The sequence below is a fragment of the Peromyscus maniculatus genome, chromosome 19 (assembly GCF_049852395.1).
Source record: "Peromyscus maniculatus bairdii isolate BWxNUB_F1_BW_parent chromosome 19, HU_Pman_BW_mat_3.1, whole genome shotgun sequence".
NCBI classification, from domain to species: Eukaryota; Metazoa; Chordata; class Mammalia; order Rodentia; family Cricetidae; genus Peromyscus; species Peromyscus maniculatus.
The window spans coordinates 8653852-8677608 of record NC_134870.1 but is presented as its reverse complement, the minus strand read 5'-3'; the positions used below and the strand labels follow the sequence as shown (position 1 = coordinate 8677608).

Sequence of the window (23757 nt, the reverse complement as noted above, 5' to 3'; positions counted from 1 at the left end):
TATAGACATTACGGTGATGTAGGAAATGTAATTTACTCAGCCTAGAAAAGAGTAAATGAAAGAATTCATAATTTTATGACATATTCAAACACACTCTAGCATATGAATTTAGTTCACGTATCCTTATCAACTCTGACATTGCCACACAATTTCCAATACCCAACTGCTCCCCCTGAAAATCAGCTACAAATGTAGCATATACTTGTAGGGAGCCGCTATTCAAAGATGGCGCTGGCTTCCTGGTAGCCTAGCTGTAAAACAACTCCATATTTGGCTATGATGCACGAGTATGGTAATTGGCCTTATGTCCTCAGCCTATCCCGTGGCTCCCTGTGCTAGCATTCTGGCGGGACCCAATCACAGTACGGCACGTTTGCCTGATTCCCTATATAAGCAGCTGCAGTTTAGTCCTCGGGGCCCCTCACCTCCCGCTCTCCCTTAACCAAGAGGCGCTCCAATAAAGTGTGTTCTGAGAAGGATTCTCGCATGGTGGTCGTTCTTCCTCGCTGGCCGAGGAGCGCGCCGCATATACTCTCTTCATCTTACTACTAAAGCAAATGCTAGCAAAAATAAAAACATCTAAACGGCACCAGGCCCCCAGAGTCATTGAAACTCATGTTATGGGTCCTCACTTACCTCTTTAATGGGTCATCATCAGGCCATTAGTATTTCACAACTGTGGTATCCTTGGGCTTCCTGGAATTCTATTACTCAGTTTTAGACACAAACTTAATACTCAACTCCAAGTCTTTTATGCCTATTTATGCAAGAGAACCTAAACCATAAGCAACCACTAGAAGAAATCAGGAGAGATTTATTATATATTTATTATAAGTCAAAGAATTCAAATCAAGATTTGATTTTCCAGAACTTCATTCTTTCACTGGAAAGAAGCCATCATCACAGTGGTTTTTTTTTAATAATTTATTCAATATTTTATGAAAAAACTCTTTTGCATAATGACAACCGCTTTTATTTATATTGTATTTTCTGGCTTTGAAAATAATTTCACTTAGGTTTATTTATTTGTTCCAAAATAGAATCAAGTATAGCAAGCAAGATTTACCTTACAACCATTTTACTAATAAGGGAGATGGACAGAAAAGATATTTTTAGTTCTCAAAAACAATAGCAGTTGATCAATTCCAACTCTTCAAAATTTCATTGAAATATAAATATATATTCCAATTCCTATAACAAAAATGAATATAGTAGTTAATAATAAAATGATACTTGGCAATACATTACTTGTTCTTTACAAGATATACTTATTTAGCCACAATATTATGTTAATTTGTATATCCTTTTATATAAAGAAACATATGCTTAGAAAGAAATTAACAAGATGATACATAGATCAAACCACCTCATTAATTGTGCAACTTATCATGTATAATTAAATAGCAACCAAATTAAAAGTTACAGAAAAACCAAAAATGAAAACAAGATCTTGACAAACTTATTTCACTTGTTCTCTCTGATATTGTACGGTACTGAGTGGATGAATTGTTCACTGACACTGATAAAACATGTAACAAAAGTTTCTCCATAGAGTGCATCAGTGTTGGGGGTCGAACTGAGAATGAGTAGATGAGATAAGCTACATGTGGGATGTTCTGTATGTTCTATGGGAGCCCATTCTTGGGTTCCTCGTGGCTTTACCCAGCAGGTCCGCATAGAGGATGATTAGGACCACAGGCCTAAAGTGCAGGTGTCTGAGATGGTCTGCACTTGGCTGTGCTGGGGGATGGTCTGTATGTCAAGTTGCTCTGATTGGTCAATAAATAAAATACTGATTGGCCCGTGGCTAGGCAGTAAGTATAGGCGGGACAAACAGAGAGGAGAAATAAAAGAACAGGAAGGCAGAAGGAGTCACTGCCAGCTGCCGCCAGTATAAGAAGCATGTGAAAATGCCAGTAAGCCATGAGCCACGTGGCAAGGTATAAATTTGTGAAAATGGATTAATTTAAGCTATAAGAACAGTTAGCAAGAAGCCTGCCATGGCCATACAGTTTATAAGCAATATAAGTCTCTGTGTTTAGTTGGTTGGGTCTGAGCGGCTGTGGGACTGGTGGGTGACAAAGAATTGTCCTGACTGTGGACAAGGCCGGAAAACTCTAGCTACAACTTACTTTCCCAGTCTCCAACACATGAAATTTATTAGATGAACATTACATTTTACATGATGTTTCTTAGGTACATGAAACCAAAATGCTAAGCTGAGCTATAGTAAACATTTTGAAGTTTGAAGACATTACAATTTCTATATTTATATATACCATCACCAAAGAAAAGCTGTAGCATATCATAGATGTAAGAACCATCCACAGATAGATTTAGGGACTCATCATGAAAAAAACTGAGAAGATTGTTCCAAATGAAAGATTGTTTTTGGCAACTAAATAGAGTTCAGTTAATGACAATTTTAAGAAATGACATAAAATTGGAGTCTAATTCAAGCACAGGAAGTTGAAATTTGTATAACATTGCATACATATAAATCATCCTTTTTACTTCAACTCAGCTCTGAATGAGAACATAGACTCAGACCATGTTAAAACTGGCATAGTAGATCAGAGTCTTTGAAATGGTATAGATCCAACATTGTGACTGGAACACTTTACTACACACCAAACCATTATAATTTTGCATTTTGTTTGTTTGTTTGTTTGACTTAGTTTTAGAGTACCATTTTATTGATGGGAATTTGTACCTCTGAATTATTTTGTACTATAGTCTATTTCAAGATTCCTAGAGGCTTAAATAATGTGAAATCATTCTTTGGAGATTAACAGTTGACGTGTGCCTAGGTCTTACTTTATTAAGTTATTTACTTCCCAGAGACATCACAGCCCCAGAAAGATTCAGAAGTCAGTTCTTTTTAAAGAAAAATAAAATAAGTTTTCCTACAACTTGTGGCAATATTCACTGTCAAAAACAGGATATAATTTAGGTCAAATTTCAACCACAACGTAATTTAAATGGAAGATTGTTCTGTTATGTGGAAGCTAATATGTATAATCTGTAAATATTGAAATGACAGGCTTGTGGATTTAGATACTCATGCTGGAAAAGGAAATACTGTATAAAGCATGTAAAAATTTCTACAGAGAAAAGCCAACATTGTACCACTGAAAATTTCACCAGGAAAGTCAAAATGATCCATTCTGTACTGTCTGTGACATTTATGATGAAATTTTGGATGAATACTAGTGGGAACTGAGCTGATATTTGGCAAGTGGCATTTCAGAGTAGGAAATTAAATTACAAAGATCCTGAATGAGGTACCACAGAACCAAAGGGTTGGCAAGAGCTAATGCTCAAAAGTCATTTCCACTCTACTCTCTGAAGGACCATTTTGCAGTTTATGCAGAAAGCCCAGCATTTCCATGGCAATTAGCAGAATTTAATCCAGATGAGTGTCTGTGCAGTGAATTCATGGACTCACAGAATGTCAGTTAACTGTCTCTCATGAAGAAGAAGAATACCATAAATGCAGATCGATCAACGCTACAAGGGGGATAGAATGGTTTGCTCTGCCCTGATCACCTGCAATGCAATTTCACTTAGCAAATGTCACTCAAGAAGCAGTCCCCGCCACCCCAGTGCAGAATGTGTGCTATCAGCACTGTTTCAAACTCTACAAGGAAAATGAGTTTACCTAATTCCTTTCTTGTCCCCATCCCATTTATGAGAAATCAAAGTTGTAATGTAAATGAAGCTTGTATAATACAAGATGTACATGTGGAGCTGTTTCTTTTTAAGAGGAAGCATACATTGGACCTATTGGAAATGGAGAATACCCAAAATGTGAGTGAATATTCAGAGCTGCATTTAGATCGATGATAAATAATAGAATTTTAATAACAATACTGAAAAAAATGTAGGTTCCAAAGGAAAGTTTCTGAGTATCATGTGCCATCAACTCCTGCATTATCAAGCTACTACCAATAAAACTGTAAGTTTGATTTTTGTTTTACTTAGTACTTATCACTGATTTTTAAAGAATAGAATTTTGAAATGGCTTGGCTGTGTGAACTTGGGCAAATCAAATGACTTTCTTTGTATTTTAGTTTCCATGGTTATGAAGCAAGTGCATATGTGTAGGTTTCCATGTTTTCCAAAGCTACTTCTACACTTATGGCTTGTGAATAGTTGATGATATCAACAGTTGTAAAGATCCTTTAAGAAGTAATAATGTATCAAATCATATTTTTAACCTTATTCACTTTCAGAATTTAGAAAGTAATTAGTTATCTGTTTTATACAATTGTATCAGTAGAATTCTCAAGGATGTTGATCACACCACAGATAGTCTGATATAAAAATTTACTAAAACAATTGTGCTATTTGAAGAGGTAGAAGGGCAGCTATGATTTCTGGAAGCACATGTAGAACAACAAATTCCTCTCTGTCACTGTCTCTTCTGCTATTGAAATCACCTATCAATGCCTCTAAATTTATATGTAATTCATGTATCCAAGTATATATACTTCATATACCCTGATTTCTCTGATCCATTATGTCCTATAGAAATACTCAGAAATTTCCATTATTTAAGCCTCTCAAAATGAAAATACCCCACAGTCTCACATTATTGCATTCATCAGTTTATCACCATTTACTGATCTATTATAGCATTTCAACTTCAATCACCTACTAATCTATTATTAACTACTGCTTTTCTCCAATATCATAAGTAAGATGGTCTTCAAATCTTCAAGTCCAGTGACTCCGATCTGAATTAGCATTTTGTTTGGTTGTGTTGCTTGGCATAAGTAAATGTTTACAATGTACCTCTTCTCATTTAGGGTGGGCACCAATTCTACAGTTAGCTTCAGACTCCACTTATACTGCTAATCCTGATTGTAGTATTCAAAAGTTGCATCGTGCATACTAGATAAGAAAGAAAACTGAATGCTTGAATCCAGCTGTGTAAATGTTTCCAGATGTAGACATCAATATACTCATACAGGTTTTTCCTTCTACTCTCATCCGCTGTTCATTTGGTTCACTGTTATTGGTCTGTTCTGCCTTCAGAACAATTGGGACATCCCATTTGAAAGAAATCTCCTAATGTGTTTGCTATCTGGATTTGCCAATGTGTTAACATTAAGAGCCATCCTTAAAATTTATTTTCAGTTAATTTGTTTTTCTTCAAACTCTACTATACAATTTCACATATCAAAATATTGTCATATAAATAAAATATAGGCAACTTGAACCCAAAGATTTCATGTTTTCACTTCTTTATTCTGTCAGCTTTATACTTGGGACAGGGAAAATGGAATCATCTCTCCCAATTTCACTTTTGCAAGTAACTTTTACCTTGAGTCACATGAAAGTGCACAGTGTATGTGTAGTTGTAGGGCACATAGCCTGTATTAAGACAAAGACAATTAGAAAAAAATACCTACTAAGATACATGTTCAAAATCTAATACATATTACATTTGTAGAACATATTTAGTATATGATCTTATAGAACATAATACCTGTAGGATATATATAAAACATAATTAATGCAAAATTAGCATTTATAAGTTATACATAATAATGGCTATTAATTTTACCCCTTTATTCCAAGTTCTCCAAAGATTGCCTTTCTTGTTCAAAACAAATGTCAGTTTTTACATAGGTTATAAGCCTCACACACTCCAACTTCTAGTTTTCCCTTCTCTCTGATGACAATGCCCTCCTTATCCTCTTTAAAGGTCAACCTACCAGATGAATAACTCTCTGATGGGGAACTTCACTTGACAAAGACCGTGGGGTCACTAACTGTAAATGATTGGTTGCTTCTGTCTGTAATTTTTCTCAGGTGCCACTATATTTCTTCCATAAAAATCACTATGGGTGTTTTACAACTACTTGTGTGTTTATCTTGTAAAAATATTCCATCTACTGGGCATGCATAGAGCTTTGGATGGTCAGAAGATGATTTCTGCTTAATCTGTGTAATTCTGATGAATAGAAATAATACTAGAATATTTTTCATTACTCAGACTGACATAGGCAAATTCCCAGCTACAAATATAATCTTTTATACATTCATCTGATTTTAGACATTAGAACAAATTCAAAACAGTCTAAATATTCCTGCAAATAAAATACAGAAGGATATGTTCCCAATTGTCTGTTAAATCAAGGTCAGGCATGAAGCAACTTTGGTAGACACAACCCCCTGAAGTAATTGACTTTCTGCATGTACTCCTAACCTCAAGATTCAGCCAACTACCTGTTTATTGTTTAAGTCCTGAATTTCAATGTCACTCTCTGTCTGCAAATGCTAACCAATCAGAGCTATGTGCTTACTTTACTCACCATGCCCAGTCAGAATGACCTCCCTAGCCTCAGAGAAAGTGTATGACTTTATTATGTGTTATGAGAATGGGTCAGACCCTGTATATGTAACTTATAATTGTCCAGAGTTTGGTGGTTGATGTGTGTGTGTGCTGAAAGGGGCATGTAGCTGAGTGTGTAGAGAGAGAGGTGTTAGAAATATAAGAAGAAGTGTGGGAGAAGTGTGAGAGATGTAAGAAGTGTGAAAGGTGTAGAAAGAAGTGTAAGAGATGTAGCTGAGTGGAGGAACAACTATAGAGATATGTGGAGAATGTAACTGTTTGGAGAATGTGTGGAAAATGTGTGGAGATTTGTAACTGTGTGGAGACAAGAAAGATGAAGCTGTATAGAAAAAAGATGTAACTGTGTATAGAGATGTGTAGCTATGTAGTTTGAAGATGTAGGTATGGAGGGAGATGTAACTGTGTGGAAAGAGATAGAAATATATGGCTGTGCAGGAGAGAGATATACATATGTAAAGACAGATATATAGCTGTATGTAAAGAATGTAGCTGTGTGGATACAGAAAGATTTTCAGAGAGAGGACTTTTTTTTTAGATTTTGTAAAAGAGAAAGTTACCATCAGAAAGACTATGTGCTTCCTTATTTTCCCCTCAGATAGAAAAGGCTAGCCCTCACAGTATTTGTGGATTGTTTTTCATACCCAAGTGGTGGTCTTGGAGCAGGCTCTCCCAAAAGTCATCAGTATGTAATGAATAAAATACCATCCTAATACTGGACTCCAGCTCACATGCTGTCCCAGTCTTGCCAGCACTTATCATAACTGGACATAGTATACTTATGTTTCTTCCTTTGAGATCTAAGTCCCCCAAACCAATGTTATCTCTATGGGACAAGCACAATATCTTCTTATTTTCTGTCAGGAACATGGTGGTGTTGAGAATACCCATTGATTCTGTCTTTATGATTTCACATAAGCGAACTTCTTAGAATTTATTCTAGTAGATACAGCTTAAGCAACTACCTAAAATTCATGGCCAATTTTAAAACTTCTCTTATTTAGTCATATTTCAATGAAATAAAAAAGCTCATACTAACTCACTACATTCTTTCCATATGCCACAAATGCTGATTCAAGAATGAGCTGTACATGTATACAAATGAAAGCTGAAGAAAGTTATGCTCTTAACTAAATATCTTAGCCATATATATTTATTTTCTTTAAATTGATATATATGCATATATACATATATATCACTTAAAATTGTGAAGCTAAGTACTTTCTCATACAATTTAGAAATATTTTTAAAATGATGAACATGCAGAGGGTCACCTGTCAGCCGCTATGTAGGCAGAAACCATTTCTAGGAGATGTGTTCTAACATCCTTTATCCATCTAAGCTTTTATTGTAATAAAGTTTCTAAATATTAGATTGATTTTGGATATTCAGCTCTCTTATCACAAACTTCTTTCTCAAAGAAATTTAATTGAACTAGATTTGAACTACCAAATGTCATAAAAAGGAATAATAATTCCAAGCTTTATTTGCACCCTCAAATACATTTCCATTCATTATATTCTCTATTTGATGTAGCATTAAACTGCAGAAAAGGTGATTCAGACATGCCATTAAGATTACTAAGGCTTAAAATCAGTACAATGGATAAAAATGTTATTCCTTTAGTGTGTCAGAATAGAATGAAGACTTACCTGGATCTTAATAAGTTCATTACAATTTGTATTGATAAGAAAACTTGTCAATCATTAAAACATTTCACAAATATATTAAATTCATTGGGATATTTTAAAATATGAGCAATAAAAATAAAAATTCAGCTTATAATATAGGATATGCATAGTTGTAAAAGTCCTAAGAATATTTAATTTTTGGTGATAAAGCTACCTAATTGACTTTTAAGAAAGATTTTTCATTATTAAGACAACATTTCACTAAAATATGCAAAGCAGTAGAACATTACGAAATAAGAACAACTGAAATGAGCTGTCAGGATATCTTTGAATGACAGCCAATTTATGATTATTGATTAAACTATCAAGCTATGGGCCACAAGAAATATAAGCACAAATAAACATAATTTGTGTTGTAAAGGCCCATAATTGAAGTTGGAATATAGGATATCAATGCTTGTATTTGTTTTATTAGTCTTTTTTTTTTTAAATTTTACAATACAGTTCAGTTCTACATATCAGCCATGGATTCCCTTGTTCTCCCCCCTCCCGCCCCTCTCACCTTCCCCCAGCCTACCCCCCATTCCCACCTCCTCCAGGGCAAAGCCTCCTCCCCCAAGGGACTGAGATCAACCTGGTAGACTCAGTCCAAGCAGGTCCAGTCCCCTCCTCCCAGGCCGAGCCAAGCGACCCTCCATAAGCCCCAGGTTTCAAACAGCCAACTCATGCAATGAGCACAGGACCCAGTCCCACTGCCTGGATGCCTCCCAAACAGATCAAGCCAATCAACTGTCTCACCCATTCAGAAGGCTTGATCCGGTTGGGGGCCCCTCAGCCATTGGTTCATAGTTCATGTGTTTCCATTCGTTTGGCTATTTGTCCCTGTGCTTTATCCAACCTTGGTTTCAACAATTCTCGCTTATATAAACCCTCCTCTTTCTAGCTAATTAGACTCCCGGGGCCTAGCCGTGGATCTCTGCATCCAGATTCCTCAGTCCTTGGATGGGGTTTCTGGCACAACTATTAGGGTGTTTGGCCATCCGATGACCAGAGTAGGTCAGTTCCGGCTGTCTCTCGACCATTTCCAGCAGTCTATTGTGGGGGTATCTTTGTGGATTTCTGTGGGCCTCTCTAGAACTTTGTTTATGCTCTAATTTGCAAACCCAAGAGAAATGCTGTAATTAAACCACTCTGCTGGGAACAGCAGCCAATGCAGCACAACTACCTCTGATCTCAAAAACCCAAAGACTCACATCTGTCCAATAATAGAAGAATACACAGAGATCCACAGAAGCACAGGAACATGCACAATGAGCTCATCTAAGCAGCAAGGCAGTGGAGCAAGCAAATCAAGCTAAGACTGTAGAGGGTGAAGGTAAGATCCATGTTGCAGCCATGACTTCTTTCTCAATAATGCTATTTCTTATTGCTCTGTTCCTGACAGCTTTGGCCACTAAAGGGGGGTTCAAGAGTGATTCATAAACAACCCACTATGTCTACTGAACACAAGAGTGATGTCAAGAATGTCTTGGAAAAGTTAGCTAGCCAAGGTGAATCATAGCATGGAGGCCCTGCAGCAGTTATTATGTGGCTCTCCCCAAGATTAAATGTTTGAAGGCCTGACCAATGGTCATCAACAGTTCTTAGACCTCTATAGTTTCTTGACTACCCTGAGTAAACTTTGTGTTCAGTATCATCAAATGGACCCAGTATCACTTGTGACTGATTGCTACAAGGCATGAGGGCAAGGTACCCACAACATAATTTCACTCCATCAGTCCTTTTCTCTTCGAGCAAATTCTTGGAATTTGTGATAACTGTGTTGAATTTCTAAGATAATTGTCTAGAAACTCCCTACTGTCAATAATAGTGAAGTAAAACTTGGGGGAGGGGGTTCCTTAAAATCCACTTACTATAAACCATTACTTTTATCCATGTGCTGCTTTGCAAGTCTCCAGTGTAAATTAAATGAACCTGAAAGCATACCTTTTCTAATTTTTTAAAACAGAAGATACAATATTTTAGAGTCCTTTCTTATATTTTCCAAAGGTATCTGAGTATTTTGCAAATTTTCACTTGGAAATAGATGTAAGTTCTGTCTTTTAGCAAAGGGTATAAATTATAAGCTTCTGGACTACACTGCCATTTGGCAGAAATCTACAATGAAGTAAAAGTAAGAAAAGAAAATATCAGAACTATAGACGTGGATCTAATATTCCCAAGGCCTTGTATTTTCTTTGAGACTTGTTAATGTCTTTCTTGAAGAATGCACAGTCTATAAAAAAAGATTTATCAGAAATATAAATCAAAGATGGAGTAGTTTAAACAGTATTGGAAATAGCTTTGTATGCAACTCCAGAATGTAAAAGCTATTTCTTGGCATGTAAATATAGTCCACTCCCAGAGCAAACTTTGGGACACCACCAGTCAGGTCATTATGACAACAGGAGACAGAAAAGTAAATGGACACTGGCAAAGGACAAACTCCACTATAAGATGTTCATGTACATATGTATGGACAGACCAAAGCAACGAATCCACTTGAGCTAAGTATCTTAGTCAGCACAATCTACCATGATAAAATGCCATTAACTAGATGATTTAAATAACAAACATATTTTCTCAAAGTGTTGAATTCTTGAAAGTTCAGAATTAATTTACCTCTCCATTCAAATGTTGATAGTGAATCTCTTCATGGATGACAATGACCATCTTCTAGCTGTGTCTTCAGATGAGACAAAGAGCATAGGACCAAATGATGGAGGGAGGACAGGAGACACATCGAGAAAGAACAAGATCTTCATGATCTTTTGTTATAAGTACACGGATTGGATTAGTGTACAACTGTATTGCACCATTGAACAAACATTTTCTGGATGAAGGTTGTCTAAATTCAGTCATATTAAGCTTTGGATGAATTGGAAGGGACACAAAACTTCAGATAATAGGGGCTTATTCATGGATTTCGAGGAAGATTGTCCACGATTTCCCAGTGAGCTACGATGAGCTAAATGGCAGTGACAGCAGAAGCAAATACAGAAATCTGTTATTATGTCATAACTGTAGGGTCGGAAGATGTGCGTGTGTGCGTGTGTGCGTGTGTGTGTGTGTGTGTGTGTGTGTGTGTGTGTGTGTTGTATCCCTGATTTCTTGGATGACTTCCAGCAAACCCTTGCCTCTGGATGTTTGCACATATAAATTGTTCTTTGAGTTAAGGCTGGGCCTAGCTGATCTGCCTCTAATGGACAGAATATGACAAGAGTGATTTGATGCCACTTGTGATATTTGATTAAAACACATTTGGCTTTTAGTCTTGGATCTGCTCTCACTGATATTGCTGAAGCCAGCTGCTGGGCTTTGAAGCATCCTGTGCAGAGGCCCAAATGGCAAGGAACTGAAAGCAACATCCATCAACAGCCACCAAAGAATTAAAGCCTTTATTCTGTCATTGACGCATGAATCTGATCAACTACCCCAGGGAGTTTGGAAGGGAATTTTGTCCCCATCCACCAGATATCACTGTGAAAGCTCAAATCTTGATTAAAGCCTTATGGGAAATCTTTACCGAGAAGGACATATCAGAGTTGTAACAGGTCTCTTGATAGCAAAATATATGAAATAAGACATGTACTAAATTTTGGAGTTTTCTATAATATAATTTTTGAATAATAAAATAATAATATAGATATTTTATTCTAAGGAAAACTAATATGCATTCTGTGATATTGCAATATTACCTGTCCTGTTGCCTTGTGGCTTACACAATTGACTAAATAAGTATAAAAAAGAATATTTAAAAAAACTGCAACATGTATAAACTGAAAGAAGATATGCCAAAGATTTGGCATAGAGTGGATGAACAAGCCTGGGGTGCCAGCTTAATTTACTGCCAGTTTGAGTGTTTGAAATTGAGTACTGTTTGGTCTGGGAAGGGCTCAGTGCCAGATGTCATCCTGACCTGAACAAGGCCACAGTTCTATACTTAGCACCAGAAACCAAATGGAGTCAAGAGCAGTAGTTGAATCTGAAAATTTGATAGGGTCCATTGGAAAACTTGCAGTCTTCAGCTTTTCCCACATATATTTATTTTGGATCTACCTATTTTTAAGTTTTCTTTAAGATCAATTCCCAGTCTTTCTGTAGGAGAATGTTTAGAATGTCAGGATAAAAATAAAAGTGTGAAATGCACATCCACAGCCTCACATTTTCAGGTTTAGAAAACACATGATTTAAACAGGAATGCAAACAAAATCTGAAAAGGAGGGTAAATGGGGGATGATGAGCAAGTAGCTGGACTCTTTCCTTTTATATTTCACGATTACAGGTGTGTGGAGCATTGATTACCCAGCTTTGATGAGTTCTCAGATCTGTGTTCACCAGTATTCCTCTGTAGAATAGTTATTTTAAAAAATCAACTTTGCTATGTTATTGCAGTGGAGATGGATTCCAATTCTATGCTGCTGTTCTACTGAACTGAAAACATAAGGAAGAAAAAAAAAACACTGTTTTTTTGGAAATCTGTGTGAATGACTTAGCATATTATGGTCCCTTGTGTTTTTTTGTTTTCATATTATATCATTTCTCTCTTTCAGTCTTTCCCCCAATCTTTCCCATATACTCTTTCTTTTCACTTTCAAATTTATGTCCTCATTTTCATTAGTTGTTGAATATATATATCCACACAACCAACAAAGACCATTGTAGAAAAACATAACCAATCAAAAGATAGAATTCTTGAGTTCAGTTCTAATGGAAACATGTAGAAAATCTCAGGTAATTTTGTAGAGCTAGGGGAGGGCAAAAGATTAGATGATACTAAGGATCAGGGAGTTTGCTGGGAGATCATGTCTCCTAGAAATAAGGGGAGCTGCATCTCTAAAGTCTCAACCACCATGACTGCTTAAACATGAGCTGAACAAGGATAGCAACAGGACACGCCAATGTGTGTTGGAGGAACCGCAGGAAGTCTCAGCCTTGCACGTAAAACTACAGGCATGTAAGGCATGGTATCAGTAGGAGAATCTTCTCCAGGGAAGAACCACCAATTGCTTATCCAATACCAAAGGATCAACCCTAAAAATCACTTCCTTTTGATGCAATGCTAGATAATTAATTAGCTTGGTTAGTGAGATATGATGATGTAATATGCTGTATTTCCAAAGCAGGCTTTTGTTTTCGATGAAGACTTCTTGTAGTACAATCTCTCAGTAAAGGCAGGAATGCTAAAGAAGCAGATGCTTCAAGTTTATATTGGAAAGACAATATGTAAGTCAAGAATGGTGTCGTATGGATAGACAGCTTTGCCTACAAGATTCCAGTAGTGTGTGATAAATCAGACTAGCTGTCAGTCAGCACTACACTGGCTTAGGTATCACTAAATGATCTCATGGGAAGCAAGACAAATATTCTGATAAATCTTTTTCTAAATCTTGATGAATTACTGCAAAACATCATTTTAAGGTATTTAATTTAAATGTTTCTTGTTACATAGCAGTCCATAACTGAAAATCTCATCACACTTAGTTAATTTTAACCTCAATCTTCAATTTAAAAAGATGTGCCAGAGCCTCAAGCTGTGAAAAATATTGGCAGTATTATCAAGAAGTGAAAATTTACGACCTAAGTGATATGTAATAAAGGTGTCACTAAAGATTTAGAGTAAAATAATAGAGAAAATATAATATAGACTCCAGGAATGTTCAGAATAGGAGTATATTGTGTGATAAAATAATATATATTCTACTTGTATTACATAGAGTTAAATATAAAAACAAATATATGTATCTATATATACACATATATTTATACACTTATGAACATACATTTTATGTGCTGAGTTAGAGAATACTTTATTATTGTAAGTAGACAAGGTCATTGAGAAAATTTTACTGCTCCATGTAGTGAACTTCTGGTGGTCAAATGGACAAAATCAAGTCAAGAATTTTCCAGAAAACAAAAACTTAGTTTAAAAAGTATGCATACATCTATATGTAGCATAAATATCTGTACAGATGATTTCCTTCTTGTGATGCCTTATCTTAGTTACTACTAGGCTACATTTGAAATCAACTATAGCTTGTGGAGCTGAGCATGCCTGTGAAGGATTTTCTTGATTGGATTATTTGAGGCAGAAAGACCCACACATTCTGGTGGCCGTGAACATCAATGGACATGGAAGAAGGAAGCTTTGTTTTTTGCCTGCTTAGCCTCATCTCTGTCAAGTTGATCTTTCCTGTTACTTAGTTAATCCTTTACTAGTATTATAATATTAGTATTAGAGTTCCAACACAGATCGAATGCCAGCAGCTCTCTGGGAATCCTTTGAGATCCAGAACCATATTGAGACTTCTCAACCAACCAGTTCTGTAGACTGAAAACCTCCCAGATTCTTGCCCTTTCTGTAGGTAGACATCCACTGTTGGACTACCAGGATCCAGAGTGTAAGACTTGCTAATGAATTTTATCAGTTCCATTTCTTTAGAAAACCATGACACTCCTCTACTCAAAATGAAAAAAAAATCATATTATTATTCAAAACCAGAGCGATGGCTCAAAGGTTAATAATACATACTGTTCTTACAGACTACTCATATCAGGTGGCTCACAACTCCCATAAGCTTCAGCTCCAGGGGATCCAACAGTCTTGTTTGGCATCGAATAGGCACCTACACACACACACACACACACACACTTAAAAAGAAAAGAAATCATTAAAATATCATTGTTAAGGTACATATTAGGAAAAACAAATGTGATCACTTAATTTACAAATACTCACTAGATTTCTTTCTTAAAAACAAAACAAAACAGAAACTACCAAAACTTGCCATATATGTAGAGTTTGACCCTCAGCTTAACATATTCAACTGATTAAACACCCTAGTAGTGTTAAATGTGGTTTACAAATAAAGGAAGAAAAAAAAAGACTGCAGAAGAGCTAATGAGAGGTGCATACATGATATATGTTTCTATCATACCTCTAGCTAGAGACAGTATCTAATTTTCACTTGCCATGTTCTGTTTTGTTTCTCTCCAAGTTACTAATATGAAATCGACATAGCTAGACTAAGACTTACATTCAGGGGCTGGAGAGATTATAGTGCTTACTGCAGTGGTAGCGGCCACAGTTCAGTTTCCCACATACATATCACCTATCTCACAACTGCCTGCAACTCCAGTTCAAGGAATTCATCACCCTCTTCTGACCTCATCAGGCACTGCACACACAAGGGCATGCACATGCAGACTCACACCTATATAGATAAATAAATAAAGTCTTCAAATGTTTTAAGATTTACATTCATTAAATATTAGAGCATTTAAATGGAATCTATTGACATTTTCAACAACACTCAGCTGTGAAGGGAAATGGCTTGGTTCTGTTACAACATTCTACTTCAATCCTTTGTCATTAATTATTCTGAGTTCCATAATTTCACTATTCACATTCAAATTACACACTCAATATTATTCTCTTTACACAAAAATATTACATACCTAATAAGAACACTTAAAAATTCTGATGAATTCACTTATGATAATTCAACATAATATTTCATAATATTGCACAAATAAGTCTGTTTTAAAATTAAAGTTTTGGCATATCCTTAAAGTTTTATAAAACACGATGATACCAGTTTTCCAAAATCTACTGATCAAATGTACATATTTTAAGTCAAATCATTCCTTCTATCTCCAAGTATATGTTCTTCAGTTTGATATTTGACATATACATTTTTAGAAGATTTACTTTGAAAAAATAATAAAATGAATTTTATAGTGGGAAAAAACTCTTCAATATGGCTTGTTAAGAATACCATTATCTCTTCCATCTTGGGTGTTGACACATCCTGGTGTTGTACCTTCCTCTGTACTTGTACAAATCAGCATGATTCCTGCAGAGGAATCTGAAATGGCAAAATGTTCTCTGCATATTACCACTGAGGTAATAAATTTAGAAATAAAAAACAACTACTATTTGGGTAGGAAGTAATTCAAATATGCTTAAATATTTTTCTTATAGTTTTTATGAGCGTTATAGGTCAAGAGCTTTGAAGTAACTTGTGGGGACCTGCCCCACCGGGAACTTAGGTCACCTGTGAAGAGGTGGTCTGGAACCCAGGAAAGGCAAGTGCAAGCATCTCACCAGTTCCCCAGCCTCCTTCTTACTGGGAGACAATTAGATTCAGTGGGGAGTCAAGTCAAGCAAGAACTCCATTATTGATGGGCAGTAAGCCTCTTTTATACCATAAAACCTCCAAACCCTAGGAGGGAGTGAAGGAACCAACCAATCACTTTAAAGGTTACCCTATTTACAAGTTGTTTATGTCCTGACACCATCTCCTGTTTTTAGTATCTTATCTTAGCATAATTAACTTGAGCTAACTTCCTTTCTCACCATTTGTCTTTAATCTCCATACAAACAACCCAAGCTAACTTCCTCTTAGCCATCCTTTGTATCTATTCTCTGCACAAACAGCTTAAATTAACTTCCTCTCCACATCATCCTTTGTATCTACTCTGTTCATAAACAGCTTAAAGCTTAAGCTCTATTTGTCTAAATTTCTCTTAGCACACTCTTTGTAGCCCATGTATGCCCCACAGTAACTTATGAGAACTACATGCAGATAGGAAAAAATTGACAGGACAGGTTGAAGGGTTCACAACGCGGCTATATTTACTGGGCGGGCACTTCCGCTTAGCCACTTCCGCATCAAAAGAGCGTCCCGTAGCTAGGATACCTCCGCCTAGCAAGTTCCGGGCCAAGGGGTCTCGCGTTATCAGAGTCCCGTGCCATTGCATGGTGATGTAAGCGCGCAACATGACCATGTAGTGACGTGACCTGGCCACGCCCCCAGCCGGTTTTAAAAGTCCGGCGCGATATTCCCCCGCTCTCTTCTCCACGCACGTGTCTTTCCCACAGGCCTGCACGTTCTATCCTGTTTCTAATAAACTCTATAAGCGGATTCTGTCGTGTTTCGTGACGTTTCCTTGCAAAGGGTAAGAACACAACGCAGTCAAAACCTAACATTCTGGTGCCGTGCCCGAGCGGGCGCTCCCGGCGGGCGCTCCCAGGCGCTTTCCGCCGGCAGCCCGCGGACCGGGGAATCTGCTCCGTACACGACAGACCGCTCTCCATTCGCCTGAATCGCATCCAAGTCCCATCCAACACCGATTGGTGAGTGCCCACGCTTTCGGCCAGCGTAAACGGTTTCCTGCACCTGTGTGTTCGGCGCCTCACACGTGTTCTGGAGACCGGGGGAACCCCCGACCACGGTCTTCATTGGCTGCGGTCGGCCCCTATCGCTGGCCAACTGGCCCAACTTTTCTAGCCATCTCCCACGCCTGCAGCCTGAGATATTTTTCGCGTTGGGGGCCACCGTCGGGTGCGTCCCCGTAAATCCACGTGAGATCGGCCCGTCCATCTCCTTGACGGAGGAGCAAACGTGGTCTGGACTCCCGGGGAGTCCTTTCCTCACCGTGGAGGGGGCCCCTGCTTCTTTGGCTGACGAGCCTAGAAGCAGCCTGCGCCTGAAATCCGTCCTAGACTCTGGGGACGCCTGAGGTCTTGGCTCCGGATTACGTTTATTTTTATTTTTATTTTCATTTTTATTTTTTTTTATTTTTCTGCCTCTGCTGCAGACATGGGAAACAAGGCTTCCAACTCTGTTACTCCTTCCTCTCCATTGGGCTGTCTTGTTGAAGCTTTAAGACCTCTCAGTTTAATGCCTCACATAAAGATTTCTACACTAATTCGTTTATGTATGAAAAAAATGGCCAAAGTATACTCTAGACAATAACAAAAACTGGCCGCCTAACGGCTCCTTGGATCCCGATGTTTTGCGGGAGCTATCCAATTACTGTCAGCGTTCAGGCAAATGGAAAGAGTTGCTTTCTTCTCTCTCAATGCTAAACTGTCTCTTCTCGTCTCCTTCTCTCCTGCTCATATGCTCCTAGCTGTACGTAAACCAGAGGATTCTCAGACTCCGGAATTTCTGACTCTAGATCTTGCTAAGGAACCAATAATTAAAATTCATGTTCCATCCACTCTCTCAGATAAAAAGTAAGCTGGGTTCTTATACGTCTAATTCTGCTTCCTTCATTAAACAATTTCAATATATAACTCAATCTTATAGTCTCACCTTTCATGATATATACATGATACTTTCTAATAATTTACTCCCGGAGGAGCGCAGGCGGTTATGGGAGCAGGCTAGGACCCACGCAGACGAAATTCAGAGCGGACCACCAAGGCTCTACTTCAGTTCACCAGCTTAGACCCGGAGAGCCCTGAGGGCAGGCAGCTGTTAATGACCCACTTTGTCTCTCAGAGCTTTCCGACATTAGAGACAAACTTAAACGTTTGGAGAATGGCCCACTGACTCCGCAGGCAGACATGCTGGCGGTAGCTTTTAAGGTGTACCATGGTAGAGATGAAAAGCCCATAGAAGGAGCTGCCAGATGCTGGCAAGCACTGTCCGACCGGCTCCCCGAAAGCCGTCTGGTTCCTGTTACAAGTGCGGGAGAGAAGGCCACTGGGCACGGGCGTGCACCAACGGCACACGAAAGGCACCGGCAAAGCCTTGTCCGAAATGCCACAAGAGGGGTCACTGGTCAGCTGACTGTCCTGATGTCCCAAGCGACACAGGAACGCCAGATGAGGATGAATGTGACAACGACTCTCCGGCTGACTTTGTAGGCGTGGCCTACAACGAGGATTGACGCTGCCCGGTTTCCGCCCCGGCCACTCCCATCTCACACAGGGAACCAAGGGTAGTGATCAAAGTTAATGGGCACCCCATCTCGTTCCTTTTGGACACCGGAGCTACCTACTCTGTCCTGAGAGAGTTTTGGGGGCCCACCTCTCCTTCTCGTCTCCCTATTGTCGGGGTTGGGGGACAGCCTTATCTGCCTCAACAGACACCGCCACTTAATTGTATTTTCAGAGGCATCCCTCTCACACACACATTCTTAGTGGTGCCAAGCTGCCCTGTACCTTTAATGGGGAGGGATCTCCTAGCTAAGGTAGGGGCGTCCATTTCTTTTGCCCCACACATGTGCCTCATCCCAGACGCGCCAGCGGCTCCCCTCCTCCTCCTCCTAGCCACTAACTCTACAGACTCCAAATATGCTTTTCATATCCTCCTGTCCCACGCTGCTATTTGGAGGGAGCATGGACTTCTCACAGCAAAAGGAGGATCCGTGTCTCAGGCCATATAATGACCATGCAGCAGGAAAAGTTAAATATCTCCTCAGACCAGTTCTAACACCAGGTCTTTTTCCCAAGCCTCCAGCTGTTCCAGACAGTCTGTTAACCCCTCTTTTATGTCATCTAAGGTCTATTCTATGGAGCTATGCGGACTGTTCACTGCCTCAGCCATGTGACAATCCTTGTCCATCTCCAATACACATTGGGGATCAGGTTCTTCTTTCCCCTCCGGGTCAGCGTCCAACACCCCTTTCCCCTAAGTGGCAGGGACCCTTCAAAGTAATTCTTGTAACCCCTACAGCTGCTAAACTCGAGGGCTTTCCTCACTGGGTCCACCTGTCTCACCTAAAACCTTTTATCTCACCTCCATCCCAGAAGAATCTCTCTTCATATACAGTGAAACAAACAGGGCCTCTCACTCTCAAGCTCCAGAGGACATCAGGATCCCCTGCTTTGCCGCCAATTCCAGAGGAATAAGGTGCCACCCCTTCCTTTTCCAACCAGGGCCACACAGAGCCGGAGGCAAAAAGGACCATCAAAAATATCCAGGCGGTAAGGAATAATGTAATACAATAATTTATCATTGTTCAATACTCAGCAGCTGATCACCTGTGTTTCCCAACTGTTAACCTAATAAGGAGAACAGGTGTCTTAAGTAAACTACCAAAGCAGGTGCTTTAAATGAATTACCTCTAAGGAGGCTTGTCTCAGATAGGAATTAAGCAGAGTACTAAGACCAGATCTACCTCAGGTAAATGTCACATGCCTCTATCTGGGCAGGCCAAATCTACCTCAGACAAATGCCAACTCCAAAACAAAATAATAATGATTCTTTCTCTCTAAGCTCTCTCTATGTCAACAGTATCTTATTAAATGAGAGGCCCCCAGCCACGACGCAGGAGGTCCCCAGCACCAGCACGGATGGACAGCCGCGGAACCAGGAGAAGGCAGAACGTCGTTCCAGGACCTCCAACATTACTCCCGGACTTCACAAGATACCCTTCACACCCCCCCCCCAAGAGCCAACCGACGCCCACTATTCAGCTGGAAGCAGTCTTTGAGAGAAACGTCGCCCCCGCACCCAGTCAACCACAATTTTTCTTTTTTTTAAAAGTAAAAGAGTCGGGAATGAAGGGTTCACAACGCGGCTATATTTACTGGGCGGGCACTTCCGCTTAGCCACTTCCGCATCAAAAGAGCGTCCCGTAGCTAGGATACCTCCGCCTAGCAAGTTCCGGGCCAAGGGGTCTCGCGTTATCAGAGTCCCGTGCCATTGCATGGTGATGTAAGCGCGCAACATGACCATGTAGTGACGTGACCTGGCCACGCCCCCAGCCGGTTTTAAAAGTCCGGCGCGATATTCCCCCGCTCTCTTCTCCACGCACGTGTCTTTCCCACAGGCCTGCACGTTCTATCCTGTTTCTAATAAACTCTATAAGCGGATTCTGTCGTGTTTCGTGACGTTTCCTTGCAAAGGGTAAGAACACAACGCAGTCAAAACCTAACACAGGTGTTTTGCATCAGCTTCAATTTGTTACCAAATGACTTATCTTTACCTTTCTACTAAGGTATTTTGCTTTCTTCTTCTTCAATTTAGAAGTAGATGGTTAATTTTTAGAACCTAAACCAATGCTGTGCCACAGTCAGTGTAAATAATATACCTTTCCTTTGAAAAGATACAGTAATGTGTTACTATATTCTTCTAAGAAATGAAAGTAACATGCCATTGTGTTTCTGATGTGCTTAGTATCTAAGAGTCTTGTCTTTTTACAGATTTTATAAGGTGTTTGATTTCTCTTCTATCTATTGTAGATCTGTTAATTATATCTCTCTGACTTCATCTTTAGAACATATATTTTTTAAGTACCTTTATCACATTAGAGTTTTGTGCATGTTTTATATATGGAATAATTTCTAGACTTAAACTTTTTGAGTGAAACATTAGTTTATCACAATAATACAATTCTATTATCCTTCAGATAGCTCCATTCCATTAAAAGCACCAAGGTAAGCTGAGTAAAACAGAATACAAATAGTTTCCAAGTGTAACTGAATAGCACAACATTAAAGCAACTTTATTGGAGGAGGAATTAAAGCCAGGGAATAGAACAGAAAGTCCTACCTGTAACATATGCTACTAAAACTAGAAAATATAGAAGATGTCAAGGAGATCTTAGTCACAGACAGAAAAATGGAGAGATGCCAGGATTAATGACAGGTTTTGGGTAGGGATTTTCAGTAGTGGATAAATAACTTTCAAGCTGTGATAACAACAAAAAATGAAAGGATATATTTTACCCATGACCACAGTATTATTATAAAACAGTAGACTGTAGACATTTTTTATAAATAATATTCAAATCCCAGGCAAATCTTAAATGTGTCTTTCAGTGAAAACAAAACTGAATTCTTAAGAATAAATATGAGATTGAAGGAAGAAAATCATGAACAAAATTAGTAAATAAGCAGTTAACCACACAAAGTACTGATGGAAATCAACAAATATACACTGACTTAGATGGAAAATGAAAGAAATTTGAAATTATATGGAGCAATTAAAGGTAGAAATAAACAGAAAACACCCTCACCAGTCTCATTCTGGTGACTCAGTCTCAGAGCAGCGTGGCATTTCACCTTTCAATAAGGGACATTGTAAGAAGATGAGAAAACAGAGTGAACATCTTTATTAAAAAAAATGTAAGCATGTGTGACCTAGACAATTTAATCTAACTCTAAATCAAACATCTACAATGCAAACATTGTAGTATGACAACTACTAAAATTTTCACTATAAATTTAAAACATGTCACAGAAAGGTTCACATAAAATAATCAGTAATCTTCTTTAAAATTTAATTGTCAAGGTAGTCAAAAAGATACAAAACAACTTAAAACTTTTATGGAAAATAGGAGATAATCATTAGGTGACTAATCTTGTGAATTTTGTGTAGCAGAATAGCAGGCATTAAGCAGTTTATTATTGACATAAATGGGGTGATACATTAATACTTATATGTGAAGAAGAAGAATAGTACTTTCATAAAGAAAGCTATGCTTTTGTTAAAAAAAAGTGTCAGGTGAATTGCAATTGGTTTATTGGTGAGATAGTTGGTTTCCATTCTGGCTCAAGATTGTTATTTCATTCTGCATTCTGCTCTAGTAACAAATGTTAGAGAGAGAGAGAGAGAGAGAGAGAGAGAGAGAGAGAGAGAGAGAGAGAGAGAGAGAGAGAGAGAAGGAGAGAAAGGAGGAGGGAGGGAGGAAGGGAAAGAAGGAGAGAAAGAGACAGTGATAGAAGAAAGAAAGGAGAGAACAAGGGAGGTAGGAATTGAGGGGGAGATAAAATTAATACAATAAAATGAGCAAAACATATAACAGGAGATTGAATGAAAGAGAATTGGGATTTGTGTGTGAAAATATTTAATCTCACCAATAGTAAGCAGACAGCAAATTAAAACTACAGTCAGAAATGACTTAACACTCAGAGACTGGCAGCATTTAAGTTTGACAGAAACATATTTTGACAAGGATATGCAGCAAATACATTTTTTATAACTCACTCATGGGAATTTAAATGGATGTAACCAATTTGAAGGGTAATTTGACAACATCTAGAAAGTTGACAATGTATGTACTGTGACACCCAACAATTTTGCCATAGAGAGGCAATCATATACATTTACACACGGGACACTGTACCCAGAACTGCTTGTTGTAACAAAAAGATTAAGAACAATCTACATTTCCATAAAATGAAAAGAAAGAGTGTGTGTGTGTGTGTGTGTGTGTGTGTGTGTGTGTGTGTGTGTGTGTGTGTGTGTTTGCTCGATTTCGGTGCACACAATTTCATATGGATAATATATCCTTGGTCTGTTCCCTGGGGAAGACTATTTCTCCTGCTCTCCACATTCCTTAGTTGCCTATAGTTCTTTTCCTAGGGCCATGGCCCTGTGAGATTTCCCCCTTCCATGCTAGCATGTCTATAGGTGGTGTCTTTCTTTAGATCTTATTTAGGCAGTTATTTTGTTGAGACTTCATGGCTTCTCAGCTTCCCTGAGACTGAGCCGACTACCCAGGGCTAGTGAGGTCATGAACCTTGGAGGAGAACAAAGGCCACATACGAAGTCAGCATAATTCCTAACTGTTATACATTCAAAACATGTTTAATTTTTTTTCTGAGATTACACTATAATTAATTATTTTCCACTTTTCTTTTATCCTTTTAAACCCTCCCACATACTCCTCCTTATTGTTTCTTTCTAATTTGTGCTAGTGGATTTCATACCCTGCTGGTAATCTATAGCTCAAAAATACAAAGTTCTAAAGAGAGAATTAGTAGCACCAATATGCATATCAGTAAACAATAAGTTCATGCACATATTTGTATTAAGAAGATATGTGTGCTTAATGACTTTCTAAAAAAGTATGAAGATACAGAATGATCAAAAGTTACAATAATAATTAAGTGGGAAAACAGAAATCCAATTTAGGAATAGAAAATAGACTCTAGTAGTATAGGGTAGAAAGAGCCTGGGAGATTATCACTGATGAAGGATG

At 38.3% G+C, this 23757-nt stretch overlaps 1 long non-coding RNA gene across 1 annotated transcript; it reads left to right on the top strand.

Annotated features, from left to right (window-relative positions):
* The first annotated feature begins 16651 nt into the window (after positions 1-16651).
* LOC143269523 (uncharacterized) lies at positions 16652-20642 on the top strand. The gene is made up of 2 exons (XR_013045980.1): positions 16652-16992; positions 19706-20642. It is a non-coding gene; the product is annotated as an uncharacterized LOC143269523 (long non-coding RNA).
* Positions 20643-23757: the final 3115 nt, after the last annotated feature.